This window comes from Pinus tabuliformis, chromosome 9 (genome assembly GCF_031772625.1).
Source record: "Pinus tabuliformis cultivar Carrire ecotype Pingquan chromosome 9, CPIR1, whole genome shotgun sequence".
Classification (NCBI taxonomy): Eukaryota; Viridiplantae; Streptophyta; class Pinopsida; order Pinales; family Pinaceae; genus Pinus; species Pinus tabuliformis.
Genome location: NC_142307.1, coordinates 1,959,573,676 through 1,959,595,312, shown reverse-complemented (window position 1 = coordinate 1,959,595,312; position 21,637 = coordinate 1,959,573,676). Strand labels below are relative to the sequence as shown.

The window sequence follows — 21,637 nt, the reverse complement described above, 5'->3', positions numbered from 1 at the left end:
CAAAACATTGAGGAGAAGCCTTTCCTCTACATCCAAGTAATATCTTTCTCACTTGGGATTGTTTAGCTTGCTTTGGCAAGCCCAAGTGCACACATTTCATGCATTGTACTCTTCTCCATATATAATAAAATCGCTAAATTTTGGTGCAGTTCTGGTGTAAATTGTGGGTGTTTGATTATTGTTTAACTATTTCAATGTTGTATGGTACTTTGTTTATCACTGTTATTTCCTTTATGGAACATTACAGTGGTATCAAAGCCATGATCTTGGCCAGTTGTGGGCCTTAAGCCAAGTGATGACAAGCCTTGAATAAAAAAATAAAAAATAAAAAATAAACCTAAGAAATCATGGAATCCAAAGAAAGATTAAAATCAAGCAACATGACAATAACCTTGAATGAGGTGATTAGGATGCAGTAAATGATGATTGAAGTGGGGGAGCAGTTGATTCATGCCACAATTATGAATCAGGACCATTCTCAATTCTACAACAAATCCACTATGCCTAAAGTTATGCATAATGCATCAAGATGGCAAGACATGATTGTCGCTGCTGTCAGCAAATTGGAGGGCATACCAATCATTGGGACATGACATTCAGGTGTCCCTCTCCTTTTGGGAGTTCGGTGAACTAAGAGACATGCACAAATCAGTGGGAATTCAGTGGAATTATGTAGGGATGATGAGGAGGATCAAGGCAGAATATGAAAAAGTAGTTGAAGGGGCCATGGTTGGCAAGGAGACAGTTGAGAATACACCCGTTGATGAGATGTCGATAGTTGATGACGTACCCAGTGTTGTGACCGAGATTTCAGGTGATAGCAGCGCACCACAGATTGATGAGGTGTCTGGAGCCATATCCCCTGTTGATAAGGAGCCAATAGGTACAGAGGCATCCAGACCTGTGATAGAGTTTCCAGATAGTAGCTACCTATCGTTGATTGTTGAGGATGTTATGCATGATGAGCTATCTGTGGAGGGGAAGTTAGTGGCTCATGTTGAGCCCATGGTGGAGGAAGATGAGTAGCCATCCTTGGAGTTAGCAATTAATGAGGAGCAGTTAGGTGCATCGGTAGCCAGCAAAGTTGTCCTGCTTTCAGACGACAATCCCCTTCAGGCATACATCGATGGGGCTTGTTGCATTATTGGGCCGCCTCCTTGTGTTGGTGAGAGAGAGGCCACGTTACCTAGGTAGATTACATGGATTGGCCAGACTAGCGAGATGAGGCGACACGAGTTGCACAGGGTGAAACATTCACAGGATGAAGGACTTGCTCTGTGTATGGTTGTTCATGCATTCGATCCCTCTCTTAGGGTTGGATGGCAAGAGGCACTGAATTGGTATCCGATGGAGCTGGCTAGGAAGTTAGATGCATCCATGGCCACAGATCAATAGAGGCTATGGATTACTAGAGGGGCTCGAGGGCCAGACTGTTGTTGGGATCCATGTGGGATTCTCCATCACATCGTGGAGTCAGTAAGTGATGGTAGTAGTTGCATGACGAACTCGGTGGGCGGCGCACACACCTTTTCATATCCCTTTCAAAGTTCCTGACGACACTAGTGACAGGATGGATTGACAGAGGAGCAGGCAAAGTTCATGAGTTGTCATGGCATGTTGGGCATACACGGGATTGTAGGATGATTAGCCTACTCTGGAAAATGTTGGTAGTAGGAGGTGGCATCAACAGGTCACCAGATAGGGTATTGCATGGAGACCATGCTCTCTCACTGGTATAGTGGACACAGGAGCTACTGAGGATAGGATTAGTAGTGTCATCCACATTAGCATGTGAGGAGTTAGGCCGCTCAGGTTTATCTGAGGAGGTGAGGAGATATAGCTCACATCATGGAGGGCTTACTAAGGGAGTGGTGCATGCGTTGATGCATTCGATATGGCATATGATACACGGTGGTATGATAGTAGGCAATGGTACCCAGTGGTGCATAGAGATACATCACAGAGTCCAGTGTTATGCAGAGCGATGCGACCTTATGCATATAGACCCAATTTTAGACCCTAGCATCCTGTGTTGTATAGAGGTATGCAGTGATGAGCAGTGACCTACAGATGAGCATGGAGATGCGTGGTTGTTTGATGTAGAATGTTGGTTTGCATTGAGCGACTTACATCGCATCGAGTACACGTGGATGTTGATTTCTAGTAGCATCGGATGTGCCCTATGTCTCAAATTTTGCAAGGAGGCTTAGATATATGTATTCCACAATACCAAGAAATCGTTTTGGCAAATTCCACCCGGAGATAGTTTTATTAAAATAATTAATTATTTTTAATGGGTCCCTGAGTCTAAACTTAGGAAAATAAAATAATTAATGGGTATTAATCTAAACTGTGGGTGTAACTTCTAGAAGAAGATGAACATCAAGTCCAAATGATCTGAGCCATTGATTAGAATCTAATATGGGTCGTTGGTTCTCAACTAGAAGATTATAAGAAGGACAACGAGGGACATTTGGAAAGTACACCAGAGGCAGATACTCAGTTGCCTGAGTAAGATCGATTTTCTCACTGGTCGAAGTTCAGCAAGACAAAATCGAATTAGAGGGAGAGTTGCAAGTGAGAAGGAGAGAGAGGGTATCAGCGTCAGTCAGGAGGTCAGGAGCAGAATACGCAGAGCAGAGGGAGGACAGCACAGAGGCTGTGACGCAGAGGAGGGACAACACAGAGGCAGTGTGACATTGGGACTGCGTAGTCCTCACGTAGGAGCTGACGCAGTGAGACACAGAGGGGGCAGCAGGTCCTCTCCTGGATCAAAAACTGGCCAAGAAGTATCTGTAAAATTTCTCACATAGAATCCTCTTTTATTCTGCTGGTTGTATCTTGTACATGAGATTTTTGCTAAAGAACAATAAAGAAACCCTCATCTGCTGCACCAGTTTTCCCACATTGGGTTTTTCAGGGGACAATTGTCCAAAAATAACTGTCATCGTGGTTATACTTGTGCTAGTATTTTTCTTTTATTTCACTTTCCACAGTATTTTAATTGTGAATGCTGCAATAGAATTTATTTCGATAGTTGTTGTGGAAAAATTGTGAATAACTTATTTCTGAGTTAATAAGTAGAAGAAATAATATTAATCATTGCAGTTGGATTTCTATTTAGAAATTTTCACATGGTATTGGAGCAAGGTTAAGCAGGAGTGCGGGTCGGAAGAGCCAGCATTAAAGAGAAGGAGGGAATTAAAAATTACTGCATGGGCAGAAAATCAAATCCCTAGAAGAATTGCGCAGTCTAGCCTAGGAGGGAAAAATTCTCATGAGAAAATCTCTCTCTGAGAGAGTCGACAAAGAGGAAGATTTCCAGATTGAAGTTTGCCAATGACAAAGGTAGCAGTGCAAAAGCTTTGGCGCACTGCAGTCTTCAGGAGAAGACACAGTTTTTCCTGCAACAGTTGCTAGGGCAGGATAGCATCAGAGATCGTTAGAAAAATAGCACAAAGATGGAAACTCAAGATGTCTTCGAATTATCTTCCAGATTAGAAGAAGAATTCGCATGCTTAGCAAGTTCAGCATCAGTAGATGTTTGGTACATTGATACCGGGGCTTCAACCCATATCACTGGAGTATGAGAATATTTCTCGAGCTATCAAGAACAAATGGACTTCCAGATTACTATCGGAAACAGAACAAAGTGTACTCCAGTATGAAGAGGCACCATAGCATTTCAAACGGAAGCAGGAAACAGCATCCGAGCCACCAATGTTCTTCATGTGCCCGGGATAGGAATGAATCTGATTTCAGTGTCCTAGTTACAGGACAAGGGATACGATGTATACTTCATTGGAAAGAAAGTATACGTCAAACATCCAAACTGAAAGAAGAAGAGACAAATTGGAGCTCGAAGCAACAGATTGTATAGGTTGCAGCGCGAGTCTCCAATGGCACTGATAGACAACAATCATAATGGTGAAAAAGAACTGAATGAATTATGGCACAGGCGAATGGGACACTTACACCATGGAGCATTGAGGATGCTCAGAGACACAGTTACAAGAGTTCTAGTCCTTAGTACTGAGCATGATGATTTATGCAGAGGATGCATACTAGGGAAGTATGCTAAAGCAACTTTTTCCAAAACTAACAATAGAGTAGAATGTGTATTGGGATTGATACACTCAGATATCTGTGGTCCAATGTCCATAAGAGCTCTTAGTGGTGGCAAATACATCGTCACCTTTATTGATGATATTGATTTTGGGTAGCATCGGATGTGCTCTAGCTTCGAAATTTTGTGGAGGGGCTAGAACAAATGAGATCTCCAAGTCCCAAAAATCGTTTGAAGAAATTCCACCTGGATGAGGAGTTATTAAAATAATTAATATTTTTAATGGGTTCCTAAGTCTAAACTTAGGAAAATAAAAATATTAATGGGTATTAATAAAGATATGGGTGAGAAGCTTCTAAGAGACGAGGATCAAGTCTATTTTAATCTTATCCATTGATTAGAGACTTAATCTCGGTCGTTGATTCATCAACAGGAAAAGTATAAGAGAAGACTTGAGAGTCATTTCGAGACATACCGGGCAAATATTCAGTACCCCGAGGGAAATCGATTCTCAAGGAGGAGTTTGATTTCAAAGGGAGAGTTGTAGGGTAGAGGAAGAGGAAGGCATTAGCAGCAGTCAGTGACTGAGGAGGAGGTGACGCAGTGCATTCAAGAGAGCACAAAGGGAAGAGCAGGTAGACAACACCATTGGAGACGTAGTCCTCACGCAGAGTGACAAAGAGTGACGCAGAGGTGGGTGAAGGGTCTCCAGGGTATCAGAACGTCTCTAGGAGGAGGAGAAACTTTGTCTCGGGTGTTTTCTCTTAGAAGTGTCTCAGTTTCTCTGTGAAATCATTCCTTGTAAAGCGATTGTTGCTAAAGATTAATAAAACCCTCATCTGCTACACCCGTTTTCCCACATTGGGTTTTTTCGAGGACAATTGTCCAAAAACAACTATGTAGATGTGATCGATTCTTATGCTTGTATATCACTGTTATTTTCTCTATGTAATTATGTGATAACTACAGTAGAATTTATTTTAATGTTTACTGAAGGGTTTTCGTAAATAACTTATTGTGAGAGATAAGTAGGTGAAATAAAATTGGGCTGATAAATCACTTAAACAATAGAGGCATAAAGTATATAGAACAGCTCGGGGAGCAACAGAACACCACTTTTCTCACTCAAGCATGGATGTCTGGTCAAAACTGGAACATCCCCAATGAATGGAACAAGACATGGCAGAACTACATTCAGGAACTCACAGAATCGCATGTCAGACTAAAAAATGAGGAAGATGAACTCATTTGGGCTCACTCCAAAATTGGCCATTACTCTTCCAAGTAGGGCTACGATATTATAATTGCTGATTCCAAACCGGAGGCCTTAAGGAGTTGGTGGGTACCCATTTGGAAATTAAAAGCCCCTCTGCGCACAAGACTGTTGATGTGGAATATACTTGAAAATAAGATCCCCACTGGATCCTATTTAAAAAAGAGGGCTTTCATGGGACCTACCTAGTGTGTACTCTGTCACCAGGAGGAGGAATCGACTCAACACCTTTTCCTCTCATGCCCGATCACCATAAGTATATGGATACAAGTACTCACAACACTAAATCTGAACATGAGTTGGCAGGGAGCTGATATGATATCTGCATGGGACAGCTGGTGGGGTATTGCAACGGAAAGGATAAGAAATCTACCCCTCCTGGTCTCATGGCACATCTGGCTCAAGAGAAACCTTATAATTTTTTAAGACAAGTCGGTAACTGGAACCTGGTCTCCCCAAAAATATGCTCTGCCTTTGAAGAAATATCAGCAGAGGAATGTAAAAAAAAACCCAAGAATATTAGACAAGAGCAGATAAACAAAACAATACCTTGGGCCTATTTTGATGGTGCTGCTCAGCAGCATGGTTGTGGGGGTGGCATCTGCTTATACCTCACAGAAACACACTATTTCCAGATTAGTATGGGATTGGGACATGGTACAAATAATCATGCTGAACTGATATCACTCCGCCACCTGATTTACTTTGCCATCCTTCAACACTGCAGGAAAATACAAATTTTTGGGGACTCAAAGATTGTGATTGATTGGTTTAACAACTCAGCTGTTTGTAATGCATACTCTCTGAGATCTATTATGGACGAAATTGTTTTTTTCAAAACACATTTTGATCAGATTTCTTGCTCTCACATCTACAGGGAACGAAATGAAATTGCAGACAGGCTTTCGAAAGAAGCAACGCATCGCCCTCTAGGAGAGTGGATGATCGCAGAACATACACCTGAAGGAACCTTTCACTACTTTCACAGGCCATAGAATGCCGGGAGACTACAGAGGGCAACAGCCCCTGAATATTTCAGCATTTTTGTTAAAAATTTTGTACAAACTATTTTTATATTTTGAGCTAATGTATATATAGATAGACTACAGTCACTCACCCACGCGGGTGAATTTTTTGAACTCTATTTTTGGTCATGGACCAGCACAGCACACCCCTCGAGGTCTTATTGTAAGTACTAAGTTATGACAGTGGATAGACAGCCACAGTACAGCATATGCCAATGGGCATCTACAGCATGTAACTTCACCCAATGAAATTATGAATTTTCTTTCAGGGAAAAAAAGTAGGTGAAATAAATCAGTTACTGCAGTAGAATTTCGTATTAGAAATCTTCACATGGTATCAAAGCAAAGATTGGGCAACAAGATAGAAGAATCTGCTATGAGTCAGAAGCATGATGTCGAAGCATCAACTCAAAGGGACTCACGCAAATCTCCAGAGAAATAAGAGAGCACAAAGAACTTGGATCACAATTATTCTATGTTAGCTTCCACGCTAGAAGAAGAAGTCGCTTGCCTAGCAAGTTTTGCCTCCTCTGAGGTTTGGTATATAGAGAGTGGAGCTTCGTGGCATATGACAGGAATACGAGAATGTTTTTCGAATTATCAGGAAGAAAGGATGAATTTTCAGATCACCATGGGAAATAAGGCAAAGTGTACCCCGGTAGGAAGAAGTATTGTCCTCTTTCAAACGGCAGCAGGGGATCGGCTTCAAGCAACCAATGTGTTGCATCTACCAGGATTGGGGATGAACTTACTCTCTGTATCTCATCTTCAAAACAAGGGCTATGATGTTTTCTTCATTAAGGAGAAGGTGTATGTCAAACACCCGAGTTGGAAAAAGAAGGCCCAGATTGGAATCAGAAGTAACAGGTTGTATAGATTACAGCTAGAATCTCCAATGGCATTGATAGGCAGCAATGGGGATAAAGATTTGAATGAACTATGGCACAGGAGGATGGGACACTTACACCATGGGGCTCTGAGAATTCTCGGGAAAACAGTATCAAGAGTTCCAGAATTAAGTACCGAACGAGATGATGTATGCAGAGGATGCGCACTAGGCAAGTATGCCAAGGCAACATTTTCAAGTGTTGGAAATAATACTGAGAGGGGGGTGAATCAGTATTAGTCATATCAATAACTTTTTCTTTTCATACTCAGATTTATATACGCTACTTCAATGAAGGTAACTTGCGTGTACACGCAACTGTCATTAAAGCAACCAGCATATATCCAGCAAACTTGTGATTCAGTTAATTCATCATATGTTGATCTTTAATTAGTGCATCAGTACTTCATTAACCATATAAACAGTGACCATGTGTAGTAATAACAGAATAAACCATCACACATAAGCAACACACATGAACACCAAGATTTAAGGTGGAAACCCAATGCGGGAAAAAAGCCACCTGCTGTTGTCTTCTTTTAATATAAGAAAAACCTGTTTACAATCTTGTACTGGTGCAGACTCATACCAATACGCAAGCACCCACCCGCAGAAGGCTACAACCTTCTCTTGTTTTCCAGCTGCTACTGGAAGGGAGCTCCAACCCCCTAGCTCTTGTACTAGCCGATCTGTTTACTAGTACGTAGGCGCCGGCCTACAGAAGGCTCCAACCTTCACTCGTTTTCCAGCTGCTACTGGAAGGGAGCTCCAACCCCTAGCTCTTGTACTAGCTGATCCATTTACTAGTATGTAGGCGCCAACCTACAAAAGGCTCCAACCTTCACTCGTTTTCCAGTTGCTACTAGGAGGGAGCTCCAACCCCCTGGCTCTTGTACTGACCGATATGTTTACCAGTATGTAGGCGTCGACCTACAGAAGGCTACGACATTCTCTCTTCCTCCAGGGACCACGTTTCATAAATTTTCAGACTGGATACACTTGGAACGCAACACCACAATCTGAAGGCCTCGTTTCATCCAATTTTCATACTGGACCCATTAGTAACATTGAAGCTCAAAATCAATCACCATTGTAATACAACCATCAAAACCAATCACTAAAACTCAATCATCAATCTCTGACATAACTGAAACCAATCATCAATCTCTGAATCAACCATAACTGAATCAATCAATCACTGAAAACCCATCATCACTGAAGCAAATCACAATAAATCATTCTGAACATTCAGAACACTGTCACTAGAACACAGTCACCAAAATACAAAGAAGAACCCAGAACTCTGCATCAACAACCAGAACCAACTGCAACTTCAAACATCATATTTCATACTATACACGCTACTTCGATGTGCCGAACCAGTGTGTATACACGCTTTTATCAAAGCGAACCAACGTACAAATCTGCAAATACTAACTTAAAAACTTCACAGCTATTCTAGACTTCAGTGATACCCAGATCATAACATTTACAGAATAAAACATGCATCAGTATTCAGATCTAGAATATCCATGATCAAACCACATAATGATAATTCATTTTAGGTTTTATGATCTAGATCCATCATCCATCATCAACCACATAGGTGCATCCTTAGTTCAGATCAAGCAAAGCATCAAAAACCCATAACCTGCATATTTGATCTACCACTTCATAAGATATTCAATACTTGCACACCTTGGCCTAATGATATTCTCCTTTTTATATAGTTTTAGGCATTTCTCAATACCTTGGACCAAAACCACTTAGGACCAATACCTTGGACCAAATACCTCAGGCCAAAACCACCTAGGACCAATACCTTGTACCAAATACCTCGGACCAATGCCTCGGACCAAATACCTTGGACCAAAACCTTGATTTTCCTTCCCATACACGCTTTTCCTTCTGTGAAAGTGTGTGTATACATATACGCTCCTTTTGTTCTATTAACCCGCATGTATACGCTGCTTGGACAAAGTGAACTAGCGTATACTTCTTAAGCCACTCTCTTTCTTCAATCTCTGGAGTCTAATCTGTAATCCTTTATTGTTAACCTGTTGCACTGTGAACTGTCATCTATGTGAGTTGCCATCAAGGACAACACCTGTATCATAATGCCAACAATCTCCCCCTTTGGACTTGATGGCAACAACAACACCAAGACACTCTCCCCCTTTGACATCAAGGGCAAAGGGCGGACCAAGATATTCTCCCCCTTTGATATACATTATGCAGTCCATGCTCCCCCTGAGTACATGATGAATTATCTGATTAAGTTCCCCATTTGTACATGCTGAGATGCACTAAACCATCCATGCTCCCCCTGAGCACATGCAGAGTCTGCAAAAATATTTCCCAAAAGAAAATCATGACTCTATAACTCAACTATGTGAGTATGACCTTCCTATCACCAATGACTCATACATACATCAATCTCCCAACCAAGTGGGGATACATGAATTTTGACTCATCCACCCAACCAAGTGGGGATATACCAAATGTTTATACATGACTGAAATAACAATTATTACATCATCCTTCCCATGCATAGTGGGGTTACAAATTAGGTCTTTTCATGACCTTTACATCAAATGATATACATGACATTTATAACAAGGACCAACAATCTAAACAAGACCATGATAGTCATCACCAACTATCATACACCATATATGAACTACACCATCAGCATCTTTCAGCAGCATCAAGATCAACATCCTGTATATGTCCATCATCAAAAGGGTCACCTGAATCAAAACAACCATGTGGATCAAGCAATATAAGCATCTTCATGTACCAAGATCTTCTAACAAAATGCCAACATTGCATTCTTATTTGCATATGCTCTCCATGAACCTGTGCCAACTGTTCATTGTTAGATCTGATCATTTCAAATATCAGTAAGAATAATCAAGGCATCATCATCAATCATATATACATCAACTTTTTAACAACTTATGAGACCAATGCATTTCCACATATCATCAGCTTGTAACCATTATCAAACAGAGCAGATAATTGACTGAACCATATCAGATCCTTTTTCCTGAGTCTATCCCACTGCTTTTTCCTCAAAAACCCCATATACGCGGTTGTGCAGCTTCGAACTCACGTATATACGCGACTTGTCTTCATGATAAATGCGTATGAAAATTGAAATACTGAAGTTTCACACTTTTAGCTCCCCCAGTGTCTGTTATGTCTGTATACTGTGCTATGCCACATCTTTCTGACTGTACTTCCTTCTTTTTCCATATCTTCGTGTGTGATGATGATTTCTACTTTTGGTATGTTGGCCGAAATTTGCTCCTGCATTCTTTTGCTATGAGCCCAAACTTGTTACATGCATAACATCTTAAATGTTTCATATTCTTTCTATAGTAGTCAATGGCTTTATGACCAAACATATTGCAAGAAAAACAATATCCCTTAAAGTACCTAGAAGTTGATGGTCTTTTTGTGTGATGGTCTTGAACCATTCTACTTCTGCATCTCGCTGCAACGTGTCCAAAATTATGACATATTAGTCATTCAACATTATTCATCAGAGAAAATAACCATCACTTCCATAGTTAGGAGTAAAAGATTTTCTTTGAAGACTTTCTTTCTTTGGTTGTTGATGGGGTTGACCTCTCATCTCCTTGTTGAGCATTTCAGATTTTGCATTGGAGTTCCTTGCCTCATTTTGTGAGCTAGATTCACCTTCAACAGTTTCATGAAAACCAAGACCAATTTTGATGGTAGGAGACCTTTGACTACTAAGAATATTATCCAAAATCTTAGTACTATCTTGAAATCGTAACCGTTTATCATTTTCTTCTAATTTACGTTTTAAGATATTTACCTCAACCTGATATTGTTCTTCCTTTTCAAGATATTGCTTCTTCATGATTTCTTCAACCTTTCTTCCTTCTTCCACTTGTTGCCTTAATTTGAGAATCTCATTTTCTTGTTCTTCATCTGCTTGAGGTAGTTCTTCATTCTGCTTATTTGATTTTTCAAGATCTTCTTTTAGAGAGAGGATCTTAGCTTCAAGACTTTCATAGTAACTAGATCTATCTTTAAGTCTTTTGATTTTTATGCTCTTTGCATTTACTTCATTTCTTAATGATGTCACTTCATCCTGCAGCTTTTGACATTGATCTCCCTTCTCCTTGTACTGATTTCTTACTTTGTTTCCTTCCTCCAACTGAGCTTTTAATCTGGTAACTTCTTCTTTGAAGGAACACTCCCTTTTGTTAAATAGATCTTGTTGATCTCTAATTTTATCTGTGAGTCTTTTAACTTTTTCCTCTATATTTCTTTCACTATCACTTTCAATATCTTCAACATTGCATGAACAGAGAAAAGTATCACCAGAAGACCAAAAATTTGTACCTGATACTTCTTTTGCTTGTTCATCTTCAATCTGAGGTGATTCTGAATCTAAATACTTGCTTCCACCTAACGGCCAATTGTCTCTCCTACTATCACTGTTTCTTTGAGTTGTGTTCTTCTTCTGACGTGCTTTCTTCTTTAGCTTCTTTCCCATTATTTCTATGGATCTCCTTCAAGCAATCAAGCTTCTACCAAAGGACCTGCTCCGATACCAATTGTTGGAAATAATACTGAGGGGGGGGTGAATCAGTATTAGTCAAATCAATAACTTTTTCTTTTCATACTCAAATTTATATACGCTACTTCAATGAAGGTAACTCGCGTGTACACGCAACTGTCTTTAAAGAAACCAGCGTATATCCAGCAAACTTATGATTCAGTTAATTCATCATATGTTGATCTTTAATCAGTGCATCAGTACTTCATTAACCATATAAACAGTAACCATGTGCAGTAATAACAGAATAAACCATCACACATGAACACCAAGATTTAAGGTGGAAACCCAATGCAGGACAAAAACCACCTGCTGTTGTCTTCTTTTAATATAAGAAAAACCTATTTACAATCTTGTATTGGTGCAGACTCATACCAGTACGTAGGCACCCACCTACAGAAGGCTACAACCTTCTCTCGTTTTCCAGCTGCTACTGGAAGGGAGCTCCAATCCCCTAGCTCTTGTACTAGCCGATCCATTTACTAGTACGTAGACGTCGGCCTACAGAAGGCTCCAACCTTCACTCGTTTTCTAGATGCTACTGGAAGGGAGCTCCAACACCCTAGCTCTTGTACTAGCTGATCCATTTACTAGTACGTAGGCACCAGCCTACAGAAGGCTCCAACCTTCACTCGTTTTCTAGCTGCTACTGGAAGGGAGCTCCAACACCCTGGCTCTTGTACTGGCCGATATGTTTACCAGTACGTAGGCGCCGGCCTATAGAAGGCTACGACCTTCTCTCTTCCTCCAGGGACCACGTTTCATAAATTTTCAGACTGGATACACCTGGAACGCAACACCACAATCTGAAGGCCTTGTTTCATCCAATTTTCATATTGGACCCATTAGTAACATTGAAGCTCAAAATCAATCACCATTGTAATACAACAATCAAAACCAATCACTGAAACTCAATCATCAATCTCTGACGTAACTAAAACCAATCGTCAAGCGCTGAATCAACCATAACTGAATCAATCAATCACTAAAAACCCATCATCACTGAAGCAAATCACAATAAATCAATCAGAACATTCAGAACACTGTCACTAGAACACAGTCACCAAAATACAGAGAAGAACCCAGAACTCTGCATCAACAACCAAAACTAATTGCAACTTCAAACATCATATTTCATACTGTATACGCTACTTCGATGTGCCGAACAAGCGTGTGTACACGCTTTTATCAAAGCGAACCAGCGTACAGATCTGCAAATACTAACTTAAAAACTTCACAGCTATTCTAGACTTCAGTTATACCCAGATCATAACATTTACAGAATAAAACATGTGTCAGTATTCAGATCTAGAATATCCATGATCAAACCACATAATGATAATTCATTTTAGGTCTTATGATCCTGATCCATCATCCATCATCAACCACATAGGTGCATCCTTAGTTCAAATCAAGCAAAGCATCGGAAACCTATAACCTGCATATTTGATCTACCACTTCATAAGATATTCAATACTTGCACACCTTGTCCCAATGATCTTCTCCTCTTTATATAGTTTTAGGCCTTTTTCAATACCTCAGACCAAAACCACTTAGGACCAAATACCTCGGACCAAAACCTTGATTTTTCATCCCATACGCGCTTTTCCTTATGTGAAAGTGCGTGTATACGTATATGCTCCTTTTGTTCTGTTAACCTGCATGTATATGCTGCTTGGACAAAATGAATCAGCATATACTTCTTAAACAACTCTCTTTCTTCAATCTCTGGAGTCTGATCTGTAATCCTTTGTTGTTAACCTGTTGCACTGTGAACTGTCATCTGTGTGAGTTGCCATCAAGGACAACACCTATATCATAATGCCAACATCAAGAAGCAATAATAGGGCTAAGAGTGTTCTGGGATTGATACACTCAGATATCTGTGGACCCATGTCCACAAAATCTCTTAGTGGTGCCGAATATTTCGTCACCTTCATTGATGATCGTTCCAGAAAGACTTGGATCTAGTTTTCTGAAAACCAAGGATGAGGTTTTTGGTTGATTCAAAGAGTTCAAGGCTCTAGTTGAGAATCTGACAAGAAAGAAGATAAAGCTATTGCGCTCAGACAATGGTGGAGAATACATTGACAAAGACTTCACTGATTTTTGCGCAAGGGAAGGCATCAGAAGAAAGTGGACATCCCCCTATAATCCAAAGCAGAATGGAGTAGCAGAAAGGAAGAATCGAACTATTGTTGAAGCAGCCAAGGCAATGTTGTATGATTAGGATATGCCCAAGTTTCTATGGGCAGAAGCATGCAACATGGAAGTGTATATCCAGAACAGGACTCCTCACGGGGCATTAGGTAAGATTACTCCGAAAAGTGTCTTCACCGGTAAGAAGCCTAAGGTGAGTCATTTCAGGATATTTGGGAATTTGGCATATTGCCATGTACCCGAAGAGAAGAGGAAGAAATTGGATCAAATTGTGGAGAAAGGATATCTTGTAGGATATAGCGAGAATGCTAAGGCATATAGAATTTATATTCCGGGGAATAGGAAGATCGTAATTCGATGGGACGTGAAGTTCATGGACGACAGAGCCTTCAGAAAATCTCGAGAAATGCCTTTCGAAAAGTAGTCAAAGGATGATCCGTTGGTTCAGCCACTTCGACCAGCAGAAACTAGCGCTAGTATTTCTCCTAAAGACCAAAATCCAAAAGTGGAGACTCAGGAAGAGGAGCATATAGATATACCCATTACTGATGATAGAGCGAGTCGGGAACTTCCACAGATACTACGAGATGCAAAGGATTTTGTCAGGGTGCCTAGGAACGAGAAAAGGGAGTGTAGACAGCGAGACAGATACCAAGCCTTGGTAGCTCAAGTTGGAGAACCCTCCAGTTTTCAGGAGGTCGTTCAGCATCAAGTATGGGTAGATGTTATGGTGGAGGAGTACAACTCAATAATGGTCAATGATGTCTGGGAAGTGGTACCTAGGCCTCAAGATAGGCAATTGTAGGGTCAAGATGGCTCTACAAAGTCAAATACGTTGCAGATGGCAATGTAGAAAAATACAAAGCCAAGTTTGTGGCTAAGGGGTTTGCTCAGAAGGAAGGGATAGACTACGAAGAAACCTTCGCCACATATACTTATATTAGATCCAAGATATCCCTTGCAGCTCAGATGGGATGGGAAATTCACCGGATGGATGTCAAGGCGACGTTCTTGAATGGGGTGATAGAAGAAGAAGTATACATTGAACAACCAGAGGGTTTTGAAACACATGAGAAGGAATCTCATGTATGCAGATTTAAGAAAGCTTTGTATGGGCTTAAACAGGCACCTAGAGCATGGTACGATCGAATTGATGGCTACTTGCAAAAGATGGGATTCGTCAAGAGTGACGCAGATCCTAACCTATACTATCTGGTGGTAGAGAATGAGCCTTTAATCCTGATTTTATATGTGGATGATCTCTTTCTAAAAGGATCAGCCAGGCTCATCAAAGATTGCGAGGAGAACCTAGCAATAGAATTCGACATGAAGGATTTGGGACGGATGCATTATTTCCTGGGGTTGGAAGTTCGGCAGTAGAAGGGTGAAATTTTCCTTGGGCAAGGGAGATACGCTACAGAGATTTTGAAAAGGCTCAGAATGCAGGACTGTAGACCTATGGCTACTCCAATGATCACCAACTAGAAGAAGATTGATGCATCCAAAGATAAAGAAGTCAATCCCACCTTGTATAGGAAGCTCATAGGGTCCCTGATGTATCTGGTCAATACCAAGCCAGACATTTGTTACACTGTCAACACCCTCGGTCAGTTCATGGTGAAACCAAAGAGGGTGCACTCGCAGCACCCAAGCATGTTCTCAGATATATACGAGGAACAGTCGAGCATGGACTAATGTACACCCAAGGCAATGACATCAGACTGAGTGGGTTCAGTAGATCAGAAAAGTACCACTGGGTACAATTTCAACATTGGATCAGGAATAACCTCTCGGTGTAGTAGGAAACAAAAATATGTGGCTCTAAGCTCAGCTGAAGCTAAATATATGGCAGCTAGCACAGCTTCGCGCGAAGCCATATGGCTTAGGAAATTGCTTGTGAATCTATTCATAAGAGAAATAGAAGCGACTAGTATTTTGTGTAATAATCAGAGTTGCATCAAGCTCTCTGAGAATCCAGTCTTTCATGATTGGTTGAAGCACATTAATATCAGGTGTCGCTTCGTCAGAGACTATGTCCAACGAGGGGCAGTACAGTTGAGGTACACCCCAACAGGAGAACAGGTGGCAGACATCCTCACTAAGGCTCTAGGAAGAACAAAGTTTTTTTATTTCAAGGAAAAGATGGGGATGGTGAAGAATCTATTTCAGTAGCAAAAGCGGATAGTATAAGGAGTTGCAGTGCAGCAGTTAGCAGTGGCAGTGCTATGGGCAGCATGATGCAACACATTCAGAGGGAGCTGCAATATAGATGTAGCACTGACAGTTGCAATGTCATGGGCAGAAGTGCAGTAGGTGAGGGGCAGTAAGCAGAGCATCAACAGCACAGAGGACCGATGTCGTGGATCAGTGTGATGCTTCTATTGGGAAGTATCACTAGATCATATTCCTCACTAAGAGGGAGTGTTGATTTTGGGTAGCATCGGATGTGCTCTAGCTTCGAAATTTTGTGGAGGGACTAGAACACATGATATCCCCAAGACCCAGAAATCATTTAAATAAATTCCACCCGGATGAGGAGTTATTAAAATAATTAATATTTTTAATGGGTTTCTAAGTCGAAACTTAGGAAAATAAAAATATTAATGGGTATTAATAAAGATATGGGTGAGAAGCTTCTAAGAGATGAGGATCAAGTCTGTTTTAATCTTAGCCATTGATTAGAGACTTAATCTCAGTCATTGATTCATCAACTGGAAAAGTATAAGAGAAGACTTGAGGTTCATTTCGAGACATACCGGGCAAATACTTAGCACCCCAAGGGAAATCGATTCTTAAGGAGTTCAATTTCAGAGGGAGAGTTGCAGGGTGGAGGAAGAGGAGGGCACCAACAACAGTCAGTGACTGAGGAGGAGGTGACGCAGGGCATTCAAGAGATAGCACAGAGGCAAGAGCAGGCAAACAACACCATTGGCGACGCAATCCTCACATAGAGTCACAGAGTGACACAAAAGTGATGCAGAGGTGGGTGAAGGGTCTCCAGGGTGTCAGAACTTCTCCAGGAGGAGGAGAAACTTTGTCTCAGGTGTTTTCTCTCAGAAGTGTCTCAGTTTCTCTGTGAAATCATTCCTTGTAAAGCAATTGTTGTTGAAGATTAATAAAACCCTCATCTGCTGCACCGGTTTTCCCACATTGGGTTTTTCTGGGGACAATTGTCCAAAAACAACTGTGTTGATGTGATTGATTCTTGTGCTTGTATATCACTGTTATTTTCTCTATGTAATTATGTGATAACTGTAGTAGAATTTATTTTAATGTTTACTAAAGGGTTTTCGTAAATAACTTATTGTGAGAGATAAGTAGGTGAAATAAATCAATTACTGCAGTAGAATTTCGTATTAGAAATTTTCACAGATGATCCCTCTAGAAAAACCTGGATCTATTTCTTAAAGACCAAGGATGAGGTCTTTGATCGATTCAGAGAGCTTAAGGTTCTCGTTGAAAACATGACAGGGAAAAAGATAAAGGTATTGCGTTTAGATAATGGTGGATAATATACAGACAAAGACTTCACAGGTTTCTGCGCAAAGGAGGGCATCAAAAGATAATGGGCAGCTCCATATAATCTGGGGCAGAATTGAGTAGCAGAGCAGAAAAATAGAACTATTGTTGGGGCAGCAAAAGCTATGTTGTATGATCAAGACTTGGATGGCTTGCAACACAGCGGTGTATATCCAGAATAGAACTCCTCACAAAGCATTGGGGAAGAGAAAGCCAGAAGGTGTCTTCACAGGTAAGAAGCCAGAAATAAGTCATCTCAGGATATTTGGAAGCGTGGCATATTGTCACATTCCAGACGAAAAGTGCAGTAAACTATATCAGACTGCAGAAAAAGGGTACCTCATAAGATATAGTGAGACCTCAAAGGCATACAGAATCTACATTCCTAGCAGCAGGAAGATTGCAATGAGACAGGATGTGAAGTTCATGGAGGATAGAGCTTTCAGGAAATCTCGAGAGATGCCAGCAAAAGGTCAGTCAATAGATGTTCCATTAGTCCAGCAGTAGCAGGCGCAGGTAGGAGGACAGACACCTGGATCGAGTATAGTGACCAATACCAGTATTTGCTCAAAAGAAGGAAATCTAGATAGTTCTCAGTAGATGGAACGACAGGACCAGGAGGAGGAGTTGATTGAGCCTCCCACCACTAGTGGTAGAACCAACAGGGAAGTATGGCAGATGCTGAGGAACGCAAAGGAGTTTGTTGGAGCTCCTAGTAAAGAGAAGAGGCAGCATAGATAGCTTGACAGATACCAAGCCTTGGTAGCACAGGTTAAAGAACCCTCTAGCTTTCAGGAAGTCATTCAACACCAAGTTTGGGTGGATGCCATGGTAGAAGAGTATAGTTCTATCATGACGAATGATGTCTGGGAAGTAGTACCTAGACTAGAGGATAGATCAGTTGTAGGATCAAGGTGGATCTACAAGATCAAGTATGCTGCAGATGGTAGTATAGAGAAGTACAAGGCTAGGTTCGTGGCAAAGGGGTATGCACAGAAAGAAGGGATAGACTATGAAGAGACCTTCGCCGCAGTAGCCCGATATACCTTTATCAGATCCGTTATATCTCTAGTAGCTCAAATGAGATGGGAGATTGACCAGATGGATGTCAAGACAACATTTTGGAACAGGGTGATAGAAGAAGAGGTGTATATAGAATAGCCCGAAGGCTTCAAAACTCATGAAAAGAGAACTCATGTGTGCAGATTAAAGAAAGCCCTGTATGGGCTCAAGCAAGCACCTAGAGCATGGTATGGTCGGATTGATAGTTACTTGCAGCAATTGGGATTCGTCAAGAGTGATGTTGATCCCAATCTCTACTATTTAATGGTAGAGAATGAGCCACTTATTTTGGTATTATATGTGGATGACTTGTTTTTAACAGGGTCATCTAGGCTCATACAAGACTGCAAGAAGAATCTTGAAGCAGAATTCAACATGAAGGATATGGGGTTGATGCATTATTTTCTAGGGTTGGAAGTTTGGCAAAAGAATGGGGAGATCTTCCTTGGGCAAGGAAGATATGCTACAAAAATTTTGAAGAGATTCAGAATGCAGGATTGTCGACCCATGGCTACTCCCATGATCACCAACTAGAAGAAAATAGATGCATCAAGAGACAAGGAGGTGGACCCCACCTTGTACAGGCAGCTCATTGGATCACTCATGTATCTGGTCAACACTAGGCTAGACATTTGCTTCATTGTCAACACCCTTAATTAGTTCATGGTGGAACCGAAAAGGGTGCATTGGGTAGCAGCTAAGCACATTCTTAAGTATGTGTGTGGAACAGTCAGATATGGGTTCAAATACTCCCAAGGGGATGATGTCAAATTAAATGGATTCATATATGCAGATCGGGTAGGTAGTTCAGTAGACCAGAAAAGTACCTCTGGGTACTGCTTCAGTGTTGGATCGGGAATGATCTCTTGGTGCAGCAAGAAGCAGAAGTCGGTAGCTCTGAGCTCAACAGAAGCTGAATATATGGCAGCCAGCACAACTACCTGCGAAGCTATATGGCTTAGAAAACTGCTTGTGAGTTTGTTCAGAGAAATGATGAAAGCAACCAGTGTTTACTGCGATAATCATAGTTGTATCAAACTCTTTGAAAATCCAGTATTTCATGATCAGTCGAAACACATTGATATCAAATGTCATTTTATCAGAGACTGTGTTCAACGTGGGGAAATACAATTGCAGTATGTCCCCACAAGAGATCAGGTAGTAGACGTACTCACAAAAGCTCTAAGAAGAGCTAAGCTCATTTAGTTCATAGAGCAGATGGGTATGGTAAAGAATCCGTTTGAGTAGCATAAACAAGTGATTTCTCAGTTACAGTGGCAGGGTCAGCAGTAGTACAAATGCAGCATTTGCACAGTAGTTGGTTCGCAGTGATGTCAGACATCAGCAACACAGAGGGAGATGTTACAGAACAGGGTAATGCTTCGGTAGGTTACATTGTTAGAGCACTTTCCTTGCTAAGAGGGAGTGTTGATTTTTGTTAGCATTGGATGTACTCTAAGTCTCAAATTTTGCAGGGAGGCTTAGACATATGTATTCCACAATACCCATAAATCGTTTTGGGAAATTCCACCCGGAGACAATTTTATTAAAATAATTAATTATTTTTAATGGGTCCTGTTGACCCTGCCGCCTACACCTACCTACGAGTCAATTAAAAAAGCCTTCAACCCCACAAGGTGTGGTTGGTGGCAGGGAACTCAAAGAAGGGGTTGTCACACTAATCCCAACTCTCTCCATTTGAGCTATCTCCTAGGTTAGCTAAGGGGGGTGGTCCCTAATGAAAAGTTAATTTAAAAAGGATGTGAATTTCTAGGAGAATTGTTAGAGTTAAATAGATTCTCTCTCTAAGATTTATAAGCAAAAATTTGATATGCGCAATAACCATCATAAGATAAGTATCAAATAAATAAACAACTAGTGTCGTCCAAGTATTTGCTCTTTAAGAAATGAAATTGTATTTTGCTTAAAATGAGGTGAAATGCTTTCAAATGGAAAGCCAAAATAAACCTGAAAAGTGAAACACTAAATTGTTAGCACAAGATATTATAAATTCTTTCAAGATGAATAAGTCTACAAATCAACGCATGGAAACTACCTTGCTGAAAATGATACAAAAATAACTCAAATATTAGACCAAGATGACAACAGAGTATGTTACAAAAATAATCTACAAGAGGCTAGGCCAAAGAGTATGAGCAAGCTCTCCTCTTTGACTAGCCATGACTTAGCTATTTGCAATAGCCAGATATTGATAAATGAAGTACAATACATAAAAAAATACTTTTTTTTCCAAGTTTGATATTTTGATGCAAAAAATAAAAACTTTACGAAACTTGAAAGAATCCCTGCAAGACACAAATAAGATATAGATGAAATTTTAGAATTGAAAACATGCGGGTTCTCCTTGAATATTTTTCAAGAATGAGTTGATTCCTCCGAGAATTTCCCCTCACGCTTGAAAAGTTTGACCAAATAATGATTCATCTAGAAAACTTCACCACAAATCATTAAATCGACATGAAATTAAATAAGTGCAGTGGAATGAATTCCTAGAGATACGTCTATTATCCACTAGAAGATTTATTTTCCTAAAGCAAATAATTAATTCTTATGCTAATATGAGATGGCTACATACTAATATAACTTGAAACAAGCATGAAATAAATAATGACATGAGGAAATAAATAAAAGAATAACAAGTAGTCAAGAATTTACCACACATGCAAGGAGAAGAACACCATCATGCTTTACTCCAAAGACTATTGTATTATATTGCAAGTAATGAATACAATCCCACAGAGTCTCCTCAAGCACAATAGCTCGTATTACATGATGATACAATATGAGAGCCCATGGCTCTATTATATAGAGAGTTGGGAGCAAATCCCAATGAATAATGACAATGACAAATGGCATTGGAGCCAATCCCAATGTAGAAGTGATTAAACAAGTGGCATGAGGTGACAATCCCAAAGAGAAATTCGAATTTGTTGAATGAAGCTCCAATGCCAAGTGTAAAAATCGAATTTTGGCAAGTGGACATCATTTTCTTCTTCCCTTATGTGCCAAATTCGAATTTTATGATAAA

The 21,637-nt window shown here is 40.5% G+C and overlaps 1 protein-coding gene across 1 annotated transcript in view; it reads right to left on the bottom strand.

The window, feature by feature from the left end:
• Positions 1–21,637, bottom strand: part of HEMG2 (Flavin containing amine oxidoreductase family) — a 525,695-nt gene that overhangs the window by 329,138 nt on the left and 174,920 nt on the right. The window lies entirely within an intron of this gene.